We start from the raw sequence: 23,109 nt of genomic DNA, 5'->3' as shown, positions 1-23,109 counted from the left end.
ATGTGAGTGGGGAGCTAATACAAGCTGTCTTTTTACAGTGTAACCTGTTAATGGAAAAAGAAAAAGGGCAGGGAGGTTTGTAGATTAAGAAGCCGTGGAAGATAGGGAGGAAGGCAGCAGGAACTGAGGATTTACATAGAGGCAAGCAAGGAAGAAATGATGCTCCATTCTCTGTATATCATGATCCTGATGCAACTAAACACATAACCAAGAAAGTGCCCACTTGGATTTGTGGTGACCAACAAGGACTAAAAACAACCTCATATTCCTAGGTGCAAAAGGGATACATGGGAAATGCTGCCTAAATTGGTCTACTTTTTTTTTTTTTGGTTTTTATGAGACAGGGTTTCTCTGTATTGTTTTGGAGGCTATCGGTCCAGCCCAGCCTCAAACTCACAGAGATCCGCCTGCCTCTGCCTCCCGAGTGCTGGGATTAAAGGCGTGTGCCACCACCGCCTGGCAAATTGGTCTACTTTTAAAGTAAATCCCCACTAGGAGTACATCCTCCCTTATGAATTAGCATTCTTGAATGGTTCTCAGATGTATAAAACATTTGCTCAACTTCACACTGAAAATATATGGGTGGGTGAGTGTGTGTGTGTGTGTATGTATATTCTCACATTATTTGTGGTATATAAAAAGTTTTACTAAAGAATGTTTAGGGAAAGAAAAGTTTTTTTTATGAGTATGGTAGGTTTAAGGTATTGAGTTTTACAGTTCTTAGGAAGATGACTGGAAACTCCGATCTTAAACAGGGTTGAAATCATTACATCATGTTTGATACATTATTTTATGCCCTGTGTAAGTTGCATTCCTAACCACTAACAAAAAATCTGAAAGAATTTAATGTGAGACTAGCAAGATGGTGCAGCAATTAAGAATATTTGTTGCTTTAGCAAAAGATTGAAGTATGGTTGCCAAGACCCAATTGCTGCTTACAACTGACTCTACCTCCAGCTCCAGGGTTTGATATCTGTCCTGACCTTCCTAGACACCCCTAGGTGTATATACAAATACATATATGTATGCACATAATTTAAGAATTGAATAATTTAATTATGTGCAAGCATGTGTATGTACACATGAGAGAAAGTGCTTAGAGAGGGTATGTGATCCACTGGAGATGGAATACAATTGTGATCTGCCAAATGTAGGTGCTGGGAACAAAACATAGTATTCTGCAAATCCAGTGGATGCTTTTCATTGCTAAACAATACATCTGGCTCCAAAGTTAAAGAACTTAAAATGCCCAGAAGATATCTACATGATATATCAATATCAGCTCAACATGGTTCATTAAAACGAACATTGCAAAATTTTGTTCGTTTTGATTTTATTTGATTTTTGGCAATCAGAGAAGCCTGATAAGAGACCAGAGAGTATATCTGTCAGATACTGTAACATTATTGCAACCAGACAAAATAATCTTCTGTTTCTTAGAGGGACACTGGGCAACACTGGTGGAGGGGAGGGAAATTATACATGAGCCATTAAGTGACTAAACTACAAAATACAAGTCAGTTCCATTTAACAAAACACTGACAATTGTTGGAATGATGCAATATTTACAGGGAAACTGACGATTCCCCTTACTTTTGAGTATGTATACATTTTCATTAAATAGAAAAATTGACAATATGGAGCTTATCTTAGGTATCCAACATTCTCTGTTATATAGGTAATGGAATTAAGCACAAAGCATTGCTAAGTATTATTTATCCCTGTCAGGCATGATTAGAATTGTCAGTTTTCTGATGATCTGCTGCTAAGTCTTCACCGTTGATGTGCTGGCAATGATTACTAGAAATGATTAAAATTGTCTGGAGGTTGCCATTTGATAGTCATGACTAAGAAGCTGTCAGCTAAGTAGCCCCTTCATACATGGCCATCATGAGAGCCTGGCTATTGAGGACACTTAACATTCATTCACACTGAAGAGAATGCAGTGTCCTTGTTAGAGGACCACTGCTTCATGTGGAAGACATCTTCTCATCCAGGCCACTCCAGATTTCAGCCTTGTAAGTGAAATAATCCTTGGTGAACTCAATATAATCCTGCAGTGCTGCAGCCATTTTTACTTAGGCTAGAGTGAAAATCCTCTCCTTATGTCCAAGTGGAAGTCTTGTGATTAGTTACACTGTAGTTCTTATTTGCATGAAGGACTGTGTAATGAATGGTGCAAACACAGTAATTTTCATGCATGAATATAATGGGGAATAATGTTTTTGTTCACTGAAAAGATTTGTCATTCATACTGGTTTAATAGGATGCAGATTTGCCAGTAGCCAGGCAGGAAGTATAGGCGGGACTACCAGACTAGGAGAATTCTGGGAAAAGGAAAGGCAGAGATGCAGTTACCAGCAAGATGCAAAGGAGGCAAGATGAGAATGCCTTACTGAGAACAGATACCAAGCTATGCAGCTAAATATGGGTTAATTTAAATTTAAGAGTTTGTTAGTAATAACATAGAGCAATAAGTCGAACAGTTTATAATTAATAAAAGCCTCTGTGTTTTTATTCAGGACAGAACAGCTGCAGGACCTGGTGGGAAAGAAACTTCCATCTGCAAGAATCCTTTCACACTGTGTGGGTGTGATTAGTGCAGATAACTTGCAACACCTTTGTCTATAGGAGCAGACTTGTCAATCACTTTTCAACCAAGATAGGAGACCTTCTCCTTTGCTGCCTCCTGATGTTACAGTATTATGCTCAGGGAAATGGTTTTTCTTTTCTTCTTTTAGTCTCTGTTGTATGTTAGAACAGTAATGTCAGTGGTGATAATGGCAATAGCAGTCTGGGGACAGCTAACGAATTTCAACAAGGAGGTAGGGGCTTACATGAGAGGAAACAGAAAGATTGGGGGGCATCAGGAGCAAAGAAACAAAATGTAGGAAGAAGAGCCAAGACTGAAGAAAATTAGACGGGATATAAGAGCTAGAGAAGGGAAACTGGTAACTGTTACTAGCTGCCCCAAAGTTACAATGTTTGTCACTCTGGAGCTGAAGATCCTAGGACTCTGGGCCTTTTTAGGGGGTAAACATGAATAGGAACTGCCTGTTGCCTCTACTTCCTGCTGTTGAAAGCTCAGAATGACAACACAGGGCTACCGGTAGCTAACAAAGTATGCCTCCAACCTGAGCATTATGAGACGTCAGTTTTTCGCATCCAAAACATTGTGCAACATGACATAATGCTCAGGTTTTGATTGAGACTCTGCATCTTCCAGTCTAACCACCAAGCACTAGGTGCTCAAGAGCCTAAGAATGCCAGCATTGGGAGAACCTACCCTCTTATACTCAGCAATTCATATTGGCTGGGTAAAGGATCCCATATAACCCCATGTTATCAACAACATTAGTAAATTTGTTTCAGCACTGTTTATTTAATATTGGTTAATAAAACGTTACCCAAATATGTGTCTTCACATTTCTATGAAATGTGCAATGTCCCATATGTTACAAATTTGGTTCAAGCATGATGTGAATACTGGTGTAGCATTTTATATCAAAATGTGCAGGAAGAGAGGTCTTCTTTTGGCAGCATCTGGGTGCAGAGGAACCCAGGAACCCTTAGGTACTAACACTGCTGAAATCCTTTAGAATTCCCTGTCATGGAAGCAAAATCCAGCTCAGTTTTACTTAAGCAAATGGAATTCTTTTTTTAGTTGGTGTAGGCTCATGTGTAACATTATCCTACTTTAGTGTTTGTATTCTAGTCACAAAAGGCAACAAAAGATTAATCCTTATTTTCTGTCTCTGCCTTTTCATTCTCTATGGAAACAACATGATGGCCAACTCTAAGTTCTGCAATTGCTCATGTTTTAGGACTAAACAAGGGTTCTTTCATTAGTAGCTCTCAATGGCCCAGTAGCTCTGTCAGGGCTGTGAAAAACTTCCCAATCCAGTCTCCATGAGGCTCTATCTTTAAATACTGTGTTTTTGCATCAAATTGAGATGAACATTAACGGTATCTCCACCACAGGGACTGAGATAAAGGTAGGAAAAGGAGCCACAGAGAGGTGACAACGTTCTAGGAAATGAATCTGATAGTTATGCATGTATTATTAAAAGTGACTAGTGCAGCCTACACAGACAAATGGTGGGATCAGTGACATATAAGGTAAAGGAATATGAGCACTATTTAGTTATTTAAGTGGCAACAGTCATGACTTTGACAGTTTCAAAGGGAAGCACTCAATTCTATTAGTACAACTGGTACTCAGTGTTTTTAAACCTTCTTACATAATTTTGTGTTATGTAAGTATTTATATTTGACCTCCTCAGTTTTTAGTTTGAACAACTTTCATCAAAAGACCTGGTTCCACTCTTGCAGGAGATATCAGGTTGCCTTCAATCATGTAAACATGGCAGGGATTCCAACATCTGCAGTTACTCTCATGTTTTCTCAATGCTGCCACTTTACTACTTGCTTGTCAAATATCAGCTTTTGTCCTCTACCACAAAACTGCCATAATTTCCTCTTTCTATTCCACATGCCTACATGGCCACATGAATTCTCATAATTGCTACCCCACAAGTAATCTGTGGATGCCAGACATTGCCTCGAGTGTTATGCATGGGCATACCCTCACTTGATCCCAGTAGCATTTTAAGAAAGAGACATGGTACATTCTAAGAACTGAAATAAGATGAATAATTTATATATCTTAAGACAAAGTTCAGATGGAATCTCAGACGCAACTCAGTGTTGTCAGCACCACTGTGGCCATCCCACTTATCCTCCATGACATGGACTTCTAGTTGATAGGGGAAACTATCAGGACCAGAAAATTTCAGTATTTCCCTTTCCAACCACACACACACACACAGAGAATAGTGTTTCATGTAAGATAATCATAAAGTTAAACACAGTAAGCTTGAAAAAGGGAAAGGAGTATTTTGTACCACTAACATCTTTACAGTTTCTAGAGAAATCTCCATCACCAAAGGTCTATAACCACATATGACTGACTATCTTTATCCCACAGCACATAGGTAGATCACTGATTTTCATTTAAAAGGTTATTCATTGATATTTAGTGTTTTTATTTGTATACTCACTCTTTTTGAGATAGTGTCACATTATGTAGTTCTGTCTAGCCTGGAAATTTTTATGTATTCTTGGAAGGCCTGGAAGTTGTATCTGCCTCCCTGCATCTATGTTTTGAATTTTTGTATTAGGAATATGTACCACTACTTCCAACTACTTCATCATCTCAAAGATCTGTGCCCTAGTTCACAGATAATGAAAGTGAAAACTTAGAGCTGAAATTTAAAGGATGCAAACCCAAAAACAAGACTCAGTCACATTTTCATTATGCTTTTCTTTATACATTACTGCCTGTTATAAACCCATTAAGATTAAAAAAACGTAAGTATTTAGGTTCTATCTTATTTTCTACCTTAAATCAAGGAGAATGAATGATGAAATCGAGAATAGATTTTAAAAAGATGCTGTGTATTTCTTTATAAAGTTCTGAGTTCTTGCTGTTCTGTTTATTAATGTTGTTAAATGGAAATTGGGGGTTAACTCCTGAAGCCTAACAGAAAAAGTCTATGGAACAGGAAACATGCAAGGGATCAAAGCTTCACTGGAAGCATACATGTTACCTGATTTCTTAACACACTCATATATGCAGAAATAAAAGTGGAAATTAGCCAAGGCCAAAGTCATTCATGATATTATCACCAGTAAACTTAGACTGAGGTAAGCAACTCTGAAAAATTAATGACCACTTGAGCTTCTGATAGAGAAGATAGGCAAACAGGATTTAGAAAACTGGGTATCAATGATAATCAATGGTACAAACAATTACATTATTAAGCAAATAGTCATATATTTCCTTTGAGCTGTGAAATTTGATGGAGAGTGTCCCTAAAAGAGGGGTAGATGCCTTGAGTTCCTGTGAAGTTCTACAAAGGCTGAGACATAATTCTAAGTTTCAGACAGACTTCAAATATTCTATTATCATAATTCAATTTCACACTCATTCTACCTTGAATTATGTTAGTTTAGTACTAAATTAGATAAGAATTTGCTTTCTCCAAGAAAATATACTTTAAGTGAAAAGAGGAAATTTTACCTAATCAATCTTCAGACAAGTTTTTAAATTTTATGTTATTTCATGTATGCATGCCTGAATGTATGTGCATGTACCACATGAAGTAGAAGCATGTCACAGACAGAAGAGGCATTGGATCCTCTGAAAGTGGGGTAACAGTAAGTTGTAAGACACCGTGTGGTTCTGAGCAGGAATTACCGAGTCCCTTTAAAGTGCGGTGAGTGCTCTTAACCAAGTTATCTCTCTAGTGCCAAGGTCTCTTTATTTTTTTATGAAAGTGTTTGGATTTCTGATGTCTGATTTTCTTTTTGCCTCCTCTTACTTTAAAACATTCATTCTCATAACACATTCAACGCTGGTCAAATTTACCAAGGTAAGGTATAACTCAACATTAAATAAAATGATTAAGGTCTCGTAGTAATTTGCAAAGATGAGAAGCAGCAATCTTTTACTTGTTTCCTAGCAATGTGAAGACTTCTAGACACCTGCTGGATAAAAGCATATTTATGCCAAATACTCCTGTTATTAACAAGAATGCTGATATGTCTTGAAATACTGAAGACTACAAATCATAATCACAGGCAATGTTTCTAAAGGCTACAAAGTGTTCTGGGTGCTCATGGCCCTATGATTAATTGAGAGAGTATATCATACATGCAGGTCATTTTCCCTAACACTGGTTCTAAAGACCAATTTGCCTCATAGGTAAGAGTTTGCAGCTGGGCAGTAGTAGTGCATGTTTTTAATCCCAGCACTCAGGAGGCAGAGGCAGGCAGATATGTGTGAGTTCAAGACCAGTCTAGTCTACAGAGATAGTTCCAGGACAGCCAAGGCTACACAAAGTAATACTGTCTTGAAAAAACAAAATTCAAAACAAACAAAACATTTGCTACAGGAAGGACAATTCAATTTTTCATTGTTTGTTGAGCATTATTGGATATGTGCTTTGGGGGGGAGAAATTTTCTTAATTTTTTTTATGTTTCTATTCCAGTTCCTCCTCTGTTCTTTCTTCCCTTTGTCCCACCCCTCCCCACCTCCCATCTGCTCCTTGGAGAGGGTAAGGCCTATACAAGGAAATCTAATAACTCTGTCCCATCATCTCATGGAGGCAGTACTAAGACACCTTCTCACTCACCGTACTGTTGTGTCTAGACTGAGCAAGGTATCTCTCAATGTAGAATGGGCTCCACTAAGTCAGTTTGTACATTAGAGTTGGATCTTGGACACACTACCAGTGGCCTCATATATTGTTGCAATCACACCATTGTCACCTATTAAGGGAGTCTAGTCTAGTCTTATTCAGGTCCCCTTTCTCAGACTAGATTCAGTGTTCTCTCACAAGCCTGGTCAGTTGATTCTATGGGCTTTCCCATCATGGTCTTGACTCCTTTGTTCATATTATAGCTCCTCCCTCACTTTCATTGTACTCCAGGAGCTTGATGCATTGATTAGTTGAGGATTTCTGCATAAACATAGTTCCGTTTCTGGAAAACTGTTGCAGCTTCTCTAGGGCTATGGATTATAGGCTGTTATCTTTTGCTTTATGTTTGGTATCCACTTATTAGTGAGTATATACGATATTTGTCTTTTGGTTTTGAGATACCTCACTCAGGATGTTTTTTTTTTTTTGTTGTTATTCTGTCCATTTTCCTGCAAATTTTAGGATGCCATTGTTTCTTATCAATGAGTAGTAATCCATTGTGTAAATCTACCATCCATTCTTCATTTGAGGGGCATCTAGGTTGCTTCCAAGATCTGGCTATTATGAATAATGTTGCTATGAAAATAGCTAAACAAATGTCCTTGTGGTGAGAATGTGCCTCCTTTGGGTATATGCCCAAAGTGGTATTGCAAGGTCTTGATGTAGGCTGATCCATGATTTTCTGAGAAATTGCCACACTGTTTTCCCCAGCATCTATAAAAGTTTGCACTCCAACCATCAATGGAGGAGTGTTCCCCTTTCTCTACATCCTCTCCAGCATAACCTGTCATTCACATTTTTTATCTTAGCCATTCTGATCCATGTAAGATGGAATCTCACAGTGCTTTTTATTTGTATTTCCGTGATGATGAAGGATGCTGACCTTTTCCTTAAGTGTCTTTCCACCATTTGTGATTGTTCTGTTGAGAATTCTCTGTTTAGATCTGCACTCCATTTTTCATTGTATTATTTGGTAGTTTAAGGTCTATTTTCTTGTGATGGGAAGGTACAGCATCTAGTTTGAGCAAACTCATACGTACATCTTATCTTGATGGAAGTGCTGACAATTGAAATGAACAAATTGCAACATAAATACTATCTACTGTCTAAAACCACTCTTCCTTGTCTGGTAAGCAGGAGCTTTCTTCCATGTTGCTGAGGGTCCTGTCTAACTTCCACACTCTCTTCTGGCTACACTACTTATGACTGTTCTTGCAAAACACTGAATTCAAGAAAGAGTTCAAACCCATGAGTCAATTCCAGCAAGCCTAAGTCCAAACCCCAGATCTAGCATTTTTTCATGTGCATAAGGACAGAAGTGGATGCAAATAGAATCAGAAAGACAGACACAAAGAGAAAAAATCTATGAGCATGGTGCCTTTTTTAGTATTTGAATTTGAAATGTCCACAACATAACTCATTCCCTTGAGTTGGTGGGTTTATTTGGGAACTTAAGGACATGAGGATTAACAGAATTAGGTCATCAGAGACAGGCCAAAGATTCACTCTTATTTCTCTCAATTTTCTTATGTCATATTACAGTGGTCAAAATACTTCACTACCTCATCACACTGATACTACCTCCCATTACAAGATTATACTCTTCTATCACAATGGTCAACTCTCTCATCAAAATGGTCTACTGCTTCATAACAACAATCTACTGTCTCTTTCAAATAGCCCACAGTCATATCACAGTGGTTTCTTTTCTGCCACAATAGTCCACTGTCCCTCCACAATGGTCCAATATCCATAAAATTGGCCCACTGTTCCATTACATTGAACCATTTTCCCAATTATAGTTGTTTACTGTCCAATACATATCACCATGGTCAACTGTTTATCACAATGGTTCACTTTTCTATTAAAATGTTTAACTATTGTTCTTTTTTTATTATTATTCTGGAAGAGAAAGTTTTGTTTTGTTTTTTTTGTCTTTTTTTTATTAATATTTTTTTTATTTTCCATTTTAAATTTAGATAAGAAACAAGGTTGCTTCACAAGTCAGTACGAGGTCCCTCTCCCTTTCCCTCCCCTCCTCCCGTGCCCTCCCCCCATCCCCCCCCCCGTTATCCCCTCATTCCCCCAGGGAGGGTGAGGCCCTCCATGGGGGTGTCCATAGTCTGTCATTTCATATAGGGCAGGGCCTAGACCCTTCCCCAAGAGTTCAGGGTGAGAGTGCACCTCACATTGTTCTATGGGAGTCCAGAGACCATGTGTATAGTTGGGATGGGTACTGATCTGCTGTCCAAGGCTCAATAGATTACCTAGGCCTCCTCACTGACACCCAGATTCAGGGGGTCTTGATCAGTCCCATGCTGGATTCCCAGGCTGATGCCTGGGATTCAAGAGTTAACCTTTGTCTGGTCAGCTGTTTCTGGGGGTTCAACCAGCCCAGTCTTAATCCCTTTGATCATCAGTCCTCCCTCTCTGATACTGGCTTTCTTGAGTTCAGCTCAGTACTTAACCAGCTAGTAAATGAAGTTTCTGTTTCCCAGACTCTCTGGCAATAGGATTGTAGGCTGGCACTCCCCAGATCTATGTCTAAAATCCATATATGAGAGAGTACATGCCATGTTTCTCTTTTTGTGACTGGGTTACCTCACTCAGGATGGTTTCTTCTAGTGTCATCCATTTGCCTGCGAATCTCATGATTCCATTATTTTTTTCTGCTGAATAGTACTCCATTGTGTAGATGTACCACATTTTCTCTATCCATTCTTCGGGTGAGGGACATCTAGGTTGCTTCCAAGTTCTGGCTATTACAAATAAAGCTGCTATGAACATAGTGGAACAGACATCTTTGTTATATGAATGGGCATCTTTTGGATATATGCCTAAGAGTGCAGTTGCTGGGTCTTGTGGTAGGTTTATTCCCATTTTTCTGAGGAATCTCCATACTGCTTTCCAAAGTGGCTGAACCAGTTGGCACTCCCACCAGCAATGGAGGAGTGTCCCCTTTCACCGCATCCTCTCCAGCATAAATTGTCATTGGTGTTTTTGATTTTAGCCATTCTGACAGGAGTGAGATGGTATCTCAGAGTTGCTTTGATTTGCATTTCCTGGATGGCTAAGGATGTTGAGCACTTTCTCAAGTGCCTCTCAGCCATTTTAGACTCCTCTATTGAAAACTCTCTATTTAGTTCTGCAGCCCACTTCTTAATTGGGTCCTTTGCTGTTTTGGAGACTTGCTTCTTGAGTTCTTTGTAAATTTTGGAGACCAACCCTCTGTCAGATGTGGGATTAGTGAATATTTTTCCCATTCTGTGGGCTGCCTTTTTGTCTTGCTGACTGTGTCCTTTGCCTTACAGAAGCTTCTCAGTTTCAGTAGGTCCCATTTATTAATTGTTGATCTCACTGTCTGTGCTACTGGTGTTATGTTCAGGAAGCTGTCTCCTGTACCAATTCGTTCAAGGGTACCACCCACTTTCTCTTCTAAGAGGTTCAGTGTGGCTGGATTTATGTTGAGGTCTTTGATCCATTTGGACTTAAGTTTTGTGCATGGCGATAAACATGGATCGATCCGCATTCTTCTACATGCCAGTCTCCAATTATGCCAGCACCATTTGTTGAAGATGCTTTCTTTATTCCATTGTGTATTTGTAGCTTCTTTGTCAAAGATCAGATGTTCGTACGTGTGTGGGTTAATACCCGGATTTTCAATTCGATTCCATTGGTCTGCCTGTCTATTTTTGTGCCAATACCAAGCTGTTTTCAGGACTATAGCTCTATAATAGAGCTTGAGGTCAGGGATAGTGATGCCTCCGGACGTTGCCTTGTTGAACAGGGTTGTTTTGGCTATCCTGGGTCTTTTGTTTTTCCATACAAAATTGATTATTGTTCTTTCAAGGTCTGTGAAGAATTGTGCTGGGATTTTAATGGGGATAGCATTGAATCTGTAGATTGCTTTTGGCAGGATTGCCATTTTTACTACATTGATCCTACCTATCCAAGAGCATGGGAGATCTTTCCATTTTCTGAGGGCTTCTTTAATTTCTTTCTTTAAAGATTCAAAGTTCTTACGATACAGGTCTTTCACTTGTTTGGTTAGCGTTACCCCAAGGTATTTTATGTTGTTTGAGGCAATTGTAAAGGGTGATGTTTCTCTGATTTCTCTTTCAGCCCTTTTATCATCTGTATATAGTAGGGCTACTGACTTTCTTGAGTTGATCTTGTAACCTGCCACTTTGCTGAAGGTGTTAATCAGCTGTAAGAGTTCCCTGGTAGAGTTCTTTGGGTCACTGATGTAAACTATCATATTGTCTGCAAACAGTGAAAGTTTGACCTCTTCCTTCCCAATTTGTATCCCCTTGATACCCCTTTGTTGTCGTATGGCTATAGCTAGAACTTCAAGTACCATGTTGAAAAGGTATGGAGAGAGTGGACAGCCTTGTTTTGTTCCTGATTTTAGAGGAATTGCGTTGAGTTTCTGTCCATTTAGTTTGATTTTGGCTGTTGGTTTACTGTATATGGCTTTTATTATGTTTAAGTATGTCCCTGTTATCCCAGATCTCTCCAAGACCTTTATCATGAAAGGGTGTTGGATTTTGTCAATGGCTTTTTCAGCATCTAGTGAGATGATCATGTGATTTTTGTTTTTCAGCTTGTTTATATGGTGGATTACGTTGATGGATTTTCGTATGTTGAACCATCCCTGCATCCCTGGGATGAAACCTACTTGATCGTGGTGAATGATTGTTTTGATGTGTTCTTGGATCCGATTTGCCAGTATTTTATTGAGTATTTTTGCGTCAATGTTCATGAGGGATATTGGTCTGAAGTTCTCTTTCTTGGTTGTATCTTTGTGTGGCTTGGGGATCAAGGTTATTGAAGCCTCATAGAAAGAGTTTGGGAAAGACCCTTCTGCTTCTATTGTGTGGAACACTTTGAGAAGAATTGGTATAAGCTGTTCTTTGAATTTGTGGTAGAATTCTGCACTGAGGCCATCTGGACCTGGACTTTTTTTGGTTGGGAGACTTTTGATGACAGCTTCTATTTCCATAGGGGTTATAGGTCTATTTAAATTGCTTATCTGTTCTTGATTTAGTTTTGGCAAATGATAGCTGTCCAGGAAGTCATCCATTTCCTTTAAATTTTCGAATTTTGTGGAGTACAGGTTTTCAAAGTATGACCTAATGATTCTCTGGATTTCCTCAGAGTCTGTTGTTATGTCCCCCTTTTCATTTCTGATTTTGTTAATTTGCGTGTTCACTCTCTGCTGTTTGGTAAGTTTGGACAAAGGTTTGTCTATCTTGTTGATTTTCTCAAAGAACCAACTCTTCGTTGCATTGATTCTTTGTATTGTTTTCCTGGTTTCTACTTTGTTGATTTCAGCCCTCAATTTGATTATTTCCTGGCGTCTACTCCTCCTGGGGGAGTTTGCTTCTTTGTGTTCTAGAGCTTTTAGCTGTGATGTTAATTCTCTGGTATAACTGTTTTCCTGTTTCTTCATGTGAGCACTTAGTGCTATGAACTTCCCCGTAGCACTGCTTTCAAAGTGTCCCATAGGTTTGGGTATGTTGTGTCTTCATTCTCATTGAATTCGAGGAAGTCTTTAATTTCTTTTTCTATTTCCTCTTTGACCCAGGGATGGTGCAGTTGAGCATTATTCAATTTCCATGAGTTTGTAGGTTTTCTGCAATTTGTGTTGTTGTTGAATTCTAATTTTAAGGCATGGTGGTCTGATAAGATGCATGGAGTTATTCCAATTTTTTTGTAGCTGCTGAGGTTTGATATGTTGCCAAGTATGTGGTCGATTTTTGAGAAGGTTCCATGTGGTGGTGAGAAGAAGGTATATTCTTTTTTATGTGGATGAAATGTTCTATAGATATCTGTTAATCCCAGTTGGGTCATTACTTCTATTAGACCCTTTGCTTCTTTGTTGAGTTTCTGTCTGGTATTCTTGTCTAGTGGTGAGAGTGGTGTGTTGAAATCTCCCACTATAACTGTGTGGGGCTTTAGATGAGATTTAAGTTCTAATAATGTTTCTTTAACGAATGTGGATGCCTTTGTATTGGGGGCATAGATGTTCAGGATAGACACTTCATCTTGGTGGGTTTCACCTGTGATGAGTATGTAATGACCTCCTTCATCTCTTTTGATTGATTTTATTTTAAAGTCTAGTTTGTTAGATATTAGGATTGCTACCCCTGCTTGTTTCTTGGGTCCATTTGATTGAAAAATTTTTTCCCAACCTTTAACTCTCAAGTAATGTCTGTCTTTGAGGGTGAGGTGTGTTTCTTGTATGCAGCAGAAGGAAGGGTTCTGTCTTCGAATCCATTCTGCTAGTCTGTGTCTTTTTATGGGTGAGTTAAGGCCGTTAATATTGAGGGATATTAATGACCATTGATTGCTCATCCTTCTTCGATTTGCGATGGTTGTTGTTGGTGGAATTATGGGTGGAATTTCACCCCTTTGTTCTTTTGGCTGTTGGTAGAGAGGGATTCTCTAATGCTTATGTTTTTCTGGTTGTAGTTAGCTTCCTTGGGTTGGAGTTTTCCTTCCAAAATTTTCTGTAGGGCTGGGTTAGTGGACACATATTGGTTGAATCTAGTTTTGTCATGGAATATCTTGTTTTCTCCGTCTATAGTGATTGAGAGCTTTGCCGGGTATAGTAGTCTGGGCTGGCATCCATGGTCTCTTAGTGTAGGTAGAATATCTATCCAGGACCTTCTGGCTTTCAGGGTTTCCATGGAGAAATCAGGTGTAATTCTGATAGGTCTGCCTTTATATGTTACTTGACCTTTTTCCTTAGCTGCTCTTAATATTCTTTCTTTATTCTGTATGTTTGGGGTCTTGATTATTATGTGGCGAGGGGATTTTTTTTTGTGGTCCACTCTATTTGGTGTTCTGTAGGCTTCTTGTACCTTCATTGGCATGTCTTTCTTAAGGTTGGGAAAGTGTTCTTCTATGATTTTGTTGAATATGCCTTCTGACCCTTTGAGGTGGATTTCTTCTCCTTCTTCTATACCTATTATTCTTAGGTTTGGTCTTTTCATGGTGTCCCATAATTCCTGGATGTTTTGTGTTAAGGATTTGTTGGATTTAAGGTTTTCTTTGGTTGATAAATCCATTTCTCCTAATGTATCTTCAACACTTGAGATTCTCTCTTCCATCTCTTCTATTCTGTTGGTAATGCTTGTATTGGTAGTGCCTGACTGTTTGTCCAGCTTTTCTATTTTCTGCCTTTCTTCAGATTGTGTTTTTTTAGTGACTCTATTTCAGTTTTCAACCCTTGCAGCGTTTGCATTGCTTCTTGCAATTTTCTGTTTATCTGTTCGTCCGTTTGTTGCCTTTTATGAATTTTTTGGTTTGTTCTTTCTTCCATTTCTTGCATTTTTTGGTTTGCTTTTTGTTCCATTTCTTGGATTTTGTGCTTTGTTTCTTCTTCCATTTCCTGCCTTTTTTGGTTTGTTTCTTCCTCCATTTTTTTCATTTTTTGCTTTGTTTTTTTCTACCATTTCTTGCATTTTTTGCTTTGTTTCTTCTTCCATTTCCTGCCTTATTTGGTATGTTTCTTCTTCTAATTCTTGCATTTTTGCTTTGCTTTTTCTTCCATTTCTTGCATTTTTTGCTTCATTTCTTCTTCCATTTTGTGCCTTTTTTGGTTTGTTTTTTCTTCCAATTCTTGCATTTTTTGGTTTGTTTTTTCTTCCATTTCTTGCATTTTTTGGTTTTTTTTTCTTCCATTTCTTTGAGGGATTTTCCAATATCCTCTTTTAGGGCCTCTATCATTTTCATGAAAGTGCTTTTAAGGTCGTTCTCTTCTGCTTCCTTCGCGTTGGAATATTGGGGTCTTGCTGGTGTGGAGTCTCTAGAATCTGGCGGTGTCATATTTGTTTTTCTGTTGCTGACTGTGTTTTTGTATTGTCTCTTTCCCATCTCTTCTTCTAGTGGGTGCAGAAAGAGCCCCTTCCTGGTCTGGGGACCAGAGTTCCCTTTTGGTGGGTGCTAGTAAGTCCAGTAATCTGGTGGTTCTTCTATGCCTTGTCCAAATGCTGGTCCGTGGGTAGAGAAGAAGAACAGGAATCTGGGGCACTTAGCCTCCTACCTGGTCCCCTGGACCCTATGCTGGGTCCTGTTGTACCTGATCCGGAACTGCTACTCCCCTGGTCTCCCTGGCTCCTGTAGTTTCCTGGTCTCTTTGGTGGGAGAGAAGATCTGGAGTCTGGGGTGCTTGGCTCCCGCCGGGATTGGGAGCTCTGTGCAGTTCCCAGGCGATCTGCAGGCTCTGGAACACAGGCCGGGAAGCTGGCCTGTTTACCTGATGATGCCAGAGGGACAGCTACTTCCCTGTACTCCCAGCCTCCTCTCCTTTCCTGGAATCGTTGGTGGGAGAGAAGATCTGGAGTCTGGGGTGCTTGGCTCCCGTCGGGATTGGGAGCTCTGTGCAGTTCCCAGGCGATCTGCAGGCTCTGGAACACAGGCCGGGAAGCTGGCCTGCTTACCTGATGATGCCAGAGGGACAGCTACTTCCCTCTTAACTATTGTTCTTAAAGATCCAATATTTCCTCACAAGGATATATAATATCCCATGTAACAGTGTTCACCTGTGACATCTAAATGGTCCATGGTGACATAATTATAATTCACTGTTCCATCAAAATGTTTCACTATCACAACACTGTGGTCCAATGTCATATCACAGTGTCCAACTGTCTTATCCTTCTCACAGATCTCCACTGTCACATCACAGTGACCCACTATAGTATCAAAATGACATACTCTTTCATCGAAAAGATCCACAGTTCCATCGCTGTGATTCACTGTCCAATCACAATGAACCATTGTCTCATCAAAAGAATCAGCTTTCCAATTGCTATTTATTTTTGTTTTTTCCAGACAGCGTTTCTTTGTGTAGCTTTGAATCCTGTCCTGAAACACATTCTGTAGACCAGACTGGCCTCAAACTCACAGAGATTCGCCTGCTTCTGCCTCATAAGTGCTGGGATTAAAGGCATGTGCCACCACCACCAGGCCTATTACAATTTTAAACAGGAACATCACAATGCTATACTTTCCTCACAATGATTCAATGTCCCATCACAATGATTCACAGCACTATCACAATTGTCTACTGTCCCATTACAATGTTTTGTTGTTCCTCAATAATGGTCTAATATTCTGTGCCCTAAAATAGCAGTTCACTCTCTCATTACAATGGACTGTCTACATGTCACAACGGTCTACTTTGCAGGCACAATGACTCACTCTCCAATCACAATATGTCAATATTACACAACAAAAATACACTGTCTCACCACTAAGGTCAAAAGTTCTATCCCCTATAACAATAGTCAGAGGTCACATTACAATGGTCTTCTATTCTTCTTTGTTTCAACATGATCCACTATTAGACCATAATACTCTGCTGTCCCATCACACTTATATGCTCTCTTAACAAAATGATAGTTCTTCCATTACAATGGTCTACTGTCACATCAAAATGGCACAATGTTCCATTACAATGAACCACTGTCTCTACAGACTGGCCCTTAATCCCACCATGATGGTGCTATTTACACAATAATGGGCTATTTTCAGATCAAAATGATCTACTGCCCCATCCCAATTATCAACTCTCCCAATTAAATGATTGTTTTTCCAGAAAAATAGTCCACTGTTCCATCCCAATGTTCTACAGTCAATTCAAAAATATTCATGATTCATTCTCAGTGGTCCACAGTCTCACCAAAGTGGTCTACTGTTCCATCACAGCGGTCCACTATATGATCATATATGTCCACTGCTCCATCACAGTTATACACTTTCTAATAATAATGATATACTGTACCATTCAGTGATCATTGTTCTTACTACAATAACAATTGTCATAGTCCCATCAAAATTGTACACTAGCCTTATACAATAATAGATTTTCCAATTACAATTATCCTCTGTCTGATCAGGCATCCTGCCCTATTTCAGATGGTCTGATACACAAATTCTAGTTGGTCCTAATAATAGGAATAAATGCTAAAAGATCAAAGAGACAAAGGAGCAAGCCACAGCCACTTCTTAGCTTTCCAAGTCCTCAGCCTGTCTCTGCCAAACTTTTATTCCTCTCTTTCCCCAGCCATATAACTTCGTGTCTGTATATACAGACTTCTAGACCTCTCTGATTAACTAGCAGCTAGATCCACCCTCTGATGTTCAGGCAAGCTTTATTTGTTAGAGAACAAAAAAGATATCATCACAATGCTCTTCTGTCCCAAAAGAATAATTCGGCTTCTTATCCCTCATGAACACTGACACAAGAATATTCAATAAAATACTGGTAAATAGAATCCAAGAACACATCAGAAAACTCATCCACTGTGATTAAGTAGGCTTATTTCCAGGGATGCAGGGATGGTTCAACATAAGAAAATCCATATAAGCAAGTTGAGAAACAAAAATCACATGATCATCTCACTAGATGGTGAAGAAACCTTTGACAAAATCTAACACCTTTTCATGATAAAGATCTTGGAGAGATCCGGAATAACTGGAACTTAATTAAACATAATGAAAGTTATATACAGCAGACCAACAGCCAACATCAAACTAAATGGACAGAAACTCAACACAATTCCTCTAAAATCAGGAACAAGACAAGGGTGTCCAATCTCTCCATACCATTTCAATATTGTCCTTGAAGTTCTAGCTAGAGCAGTAAGACAATGAACGGAGAACAAGGGGATACAAATTGAAAAAGCAGAGTTCAAACTTTCACTATTTGCAAATGATAGGATAGTTTGCATAAGTGACTAAAAAAACTCTACCAGGGAGTTCCTACAGCTGATAAATAGCAAAGTGGCAAGATACAAGAATACAAGATCAACTCAAGAAAATCAGTAGCCCTATTATATACAGATGACAAAATGGATGAGAAAGAAATCAGAGAAACATCATGTTTTACAATAGCCACAAACAACATAAAATATCTTGGAGTAACACTAACCAAACAAGTGAAAGTGTTGTATCACAAGAACTTTGAGTCTTTAAAGAAAGAAATTAAAGAAGACACAAGAAAATGAAACAATCTACAATGCTCGTGGAAAGGTATGGTCAACATAGTAAAAATGGCAATCTAACTGAAAGTAATATACAGATTTAGCACAATCCCCATTAAAGTCCCAGCACAAATCTTCACAGTCACTGAAAGAACAATGATCAACTTTATATAGAAAAGCAAAAGGCCTAGAATAGCCAAAACAACTCTGTTCAACAGGGCCACATCCGGAGGCATCACCATCCCTGATTCCAATCTGTATTTCAGAGCTACAATCCTGAAAAGAGCTTGGTATTGGTACAAAAATAGACAAATGGAATTTAATTGAACTCCCCAACATTAACCCATACACATATGAACACCTGATCTTTGGCAAAGAAGTTAAAATTATACAATGGAAAAAAGAAAGTGTCTTCAACAAATGGTGCTGGCATAACTGGAGGATGACATGTAGAAGACTGCATATAGATAGATCCATGTCTATCCCCACACAAAAAACTTAAGTTGAATTGGATAAAGATCTCAACATGAATCCAGCCACACTGAACCTCTTAGAAGAGAAAGTGGGATATACCCTTGAACTAATTGGTACATGAGATTGCTTCCTGAACATAACTCCAGTAACACAGACACTGAGGTCAACAATTAATAAATGCAACCTGCTGAACCTGAAAAGCTTCTGTAAGGCAAAGGACACAGTCAACAAGACAAAAAGGCAACCAACATATTGGGGAAAGATATTCACTAACCCCACATCTGACAGAGGGCTGATCTTCAAAATTTACAAAGAACCAAATAAACAAGTCTCCAAAACACCAAAGGATCCAATTAAAAAGTGGGGTACAGAACTAAATAGAAAATTCTCAGTAGAGGAATTTTAAATGGCTAAGAGACACTTAAGAAAGTGTTTCACATCCCTAGCCATCTGGGAAATGCAAATCAAAACAACTTCATGATTCCTTCTTATTCCTGTCAGAATGGCTAAATAAAAACAAAACAAAACAAAAAAATCACAAATTACAGTTTATGCTGGAGAGGATGTGGAGAAAGGGGAACACTCATCCATTGCTGGTGGGAATACAAACTTGTACAGTCACTTTGGAAATCAGTATGGAGATTCCTCAGAAAAATGGGAATCAGTCTAACACAAGACCCAGCAATTCCCTTCTTAGGCATATACCCTTAAGATGCACATTCTACAACAAGGACGTCTGTTCCACTATGTTAATAGCAGCATTATTTGTAATAGCCACAACCTAGAAGCCCCCAGATGCCCCTCAACTGAGAAGTAGATAGAAAAAAAATGTGGTACATTTACACAAAGGAATACTGTTCAGCAGAAAAAACAATGGTGTCTTGAAATTTACAGGCAAATAGATTGCACTAGAGGAAACCATCCTAAGTGAGGTAATCCAGTCACAAAAAGACAAACATGGTATGTACTCACTTATTTATGGATTTTAGAGATGAATCAGTGGAGTGCCAGCATGTAATCCCATTGCCAGGGAGTCGGGGAAACAGAGCCTTCATCCAGTAACTGATAGAAGCAGAGGCAGACACCCACACTGAGCTAAACTTCTGGAATCCAGTGACAGAAAGGGAGAACTGATGAGCAAAGGGGTTAAGACTGGGTTGGTTTAACACACAGAAACAGTTAACCTGAACAAGGGGGAGCTCTTGGACCCTGAATGATGGCTGTGTGGACAGCATGGGACTGATCCAGAACTGAATGTGGGTGTCAGTTTTGAGGCCTAGGTAATCTATGGGTCCTTGAGTAGTATTTATTCATGGCATACAAATGGACTTTGGCTGCCCATCCCACAATGAGGGATGCTGTCTCAGCCTGGACTCTTGTGGGAGGGCCTAGGCCCTGCCCTGGATGAAATGACAGACTCTGGAGATTCTCTATGGAGGGCCTCACTCTCCTGAGGACCGGAGTAGAGATTAGGTGAGGGAATGGGTACTCTCCTAGGAGCATGGGGAGGAAAGGAGGGAGAAGGAGCTGTGATTGACATGTGAAGCAAACTTGTTTTTAACTTAAGTAAAAAATAGGAAGAAAAAATGCATAATTCTGTTTCTCATCTGAATGATGTCCTACTGTTTAATCACAATGATCCACATTCCTGTCCACTGCAACAAATCCATTTTCTATCACAGTGTTCCAAGTTAAGAAAATAAAGGTTGGCTCTTTCATCAGTGTTCTATTGACACATCACAATTAACCACTGTCCTATTTCCTTTCCAGTTGCTCAACTAATCTATCAAAAGTCTTCTCTGTCTGATGAAAGTGATCCATTGTCCCACAGTATGATACAGTCCCCCCTCACAGTGTTCCAGTATCTCAATATAATGTCTCATTGTTTCATTACGGTGATTCACTGTTCCACAAGAATTGTTGACAGTAGATTCAGAGTGGGGCAGTTTCCCATCAGAGTGATGCACTGTCCACTATGATGATGACCTGTTCCACATCAATGACTCATTCTCTAATCACAGTAGTTCACTGTCCAATAAAATCATCTATGGTACTATCACAAATACCCACTGTCCAATCACAGTGATTCATTATTCTATGAGTGTTCCGTTCATCTTTCACAGTGATTCATTTTTAAATCACACTTCCATCATAATTATCCCACCTCCCATCACAGTGTACACTGTCCTGTCACAATGGTCTGCTATTCACCCACAATGACTAATGTATAATCACAATGGTCTGCAGTTTCATCATGAAGAGCCCCCATCCCATCAAACTGATGACTCACAATCAAATTAAAATAGTCTGTTGTCCCATAACAAATGGTCCAATGTCCCATAACAATGAATCACAAGTCCCATGACAATGATTCACTCTCCCATTGCAATTATCCATAGCCCTATAATAATTATCCACTGTCTTAATTCCATTTCAGTGGTGGACAGTCCCATTAAAATGGTTAACTGTTCCAAAACAATGGTTTACTCTCCCTTTACAATGACCCATAAATCACAATCATCTACTGTCATCTTCAATGTCCCACAATCACAATCCCATGACACTGATTCTCTGTTCTGTAATGATTATATGATATCCAATTACAATGATTCACAGAGTAGTATACTGCCAAATCTCTGTGGTACATTATCCTATTCCCTATCACAATAGTCATTTGATTAACTTTCCCATAATAATATTTTACTTTCCCATGTCAAAGATCAACTGTTTCATCATAACAGTATGAAGTCATATTCCCTATAACAATGATCAACTGTGCCATCACAATGGTCCATGATTATATGACACATATTCATGATTCCATCACAGTTTTTCACTGCTACATTGCAGTAGCCCACTCTTCAGCTCATCTCAAACTAGTTCCCTGCCCTAATGCAATGATGCACTGTCTTATTGCAATGGTCCACTTTCTGATAATGATTCATGGCACTATCAAAATGTTTCACTCCCACAATAATATCCATCACAGTGATACACTATTCTATAACATTGTACCATTGTTTTGACACAATGGTCTACTGTCCAATACAATGATCCACTTTATTATTTGAATGGTCACCTCACAATGATTGACTATTTTCTCACAATGATTCACAGCCCTATAAATATCTTCCACTGTACTGACTTTTTTCTGATGTTTCACCACAATAAGGCACTTTGCTATCACAATGGGACACCTCCCATCACAAATAGCTATGGTCCTATCTCATATCACAACACGCTGTCTTTTAACAATGGCCCACTGTCATAGCCGTTATTAGGGCTGTTGGTTCTCTGCCCTGTCTCAATATTTCAATTTCCTATCACAATAATAACATTTTACCATTAAAATTGCATACCATACCATAACTGACCATTGTCCCATCCACTATCACAGTGTTTCACCTATCAAAGTGCTTAACAATGATTCAGAGTCCTGTGACATGTGGCTAATTCTACTATTTCCTCTTATCACAGTCCACTCTCCCTTCAAATTATCTGCTCTCTCATGACTGTTGTTTGCTGTCTAATCAAAATTGTTTACTATCCCATTATAGTTATGTACTCTCCCATCACAATGAACAACTTGTCCATCACAATGCCTTACTGTTCATTAAAAATGATTCACTGTCCCATTAAAATAGGCTATTCTTGCATCACAACTTGTCATTTTTCCTATCTCCTATGATAAATGTTTTATTGTCTTTTAACAACGGTCCACTGTCCTATCCTGCATCAGTAGGTTTACCACATTTTCACAATGGTTTGCTTACTCTTTATAATGATTCAGTTTCCTATCATAATGCTTCACTGTCCCATACTTGACAATTGTCCTTTTCCCCTATCAAATGGCCCACTGTTTAATCATAATACTCATCTGTTCCTTCAAAATTATTCAATATCCAAGCAATGTTTCATTGTCTCATCACAATGGCTCATTGATCCATTAGAATAATCCACTGTCATATCACAGTGTTCACTGTGCAATCATAATAATCTATTGTCCCATCACAATTATCTACTTCTCATAACATTATTTTATTGACCTGTCACTGTGTTCTTCTGTCTCATCACATTCATGTATTCCATCTAAAACTTCACTTGTGCCAGAAAAATCACCCAATGTTCTGTCTCTTATTACAACAGTGCACTGCCTTGTGAAAATGATCTACTTTTCCATCACAGTGTTTCACTGCCCAATAATAATGCTCTTCTGCCTCATTACAAGCATCTCCTATTATTCACAATGGTCCATTGTTTGTCCACAGTTACTCACTCATTATCATGAAACAATAGATGATTGTCATGTAACAGTGAGCTATTTTGATTATACAATGGATAATTTTGATGGGAAAACATACAATTCGTCTTAGACAGT

The 23,109-nt window shown here is 38.9% G+C and overlaps 1 protein-coding gene across 8 annotated transcripts in view; it reads right to left on the bottom strand.

The window, feature by feature from the left end:
- Grm7 (glutamate metabotropic receptor 7) overlaps window positions 1–23,109 on the bottom strand; it is an 886,003-nt gene that overhangs the window by 331,098 nt on the left and 531,796 nt on the right. The window lies entirely within an intron of this gene.

This window comes from Mesocricetus auratus, unplaced genomic scaffold (assembly GCF_017639785.1).
Source record: "Mesocricetus auratus isolate SY011 unplaced genomic scaffold, BCM_Maur_2.0 Super-Scaffold_100676, whole genome shotgun sequence".
Taxonomy (NCBI): Eukaryota; Metazoa; Chordata; class Mammalia; order Rodentia; family Cricetidae; genus Mesocricetus; species Mesocricetus auratus.
Note: the sequence above shows the minus strand (reverse complement) of the source record. Positions and strands in the feature narration are given on the sequence as shown.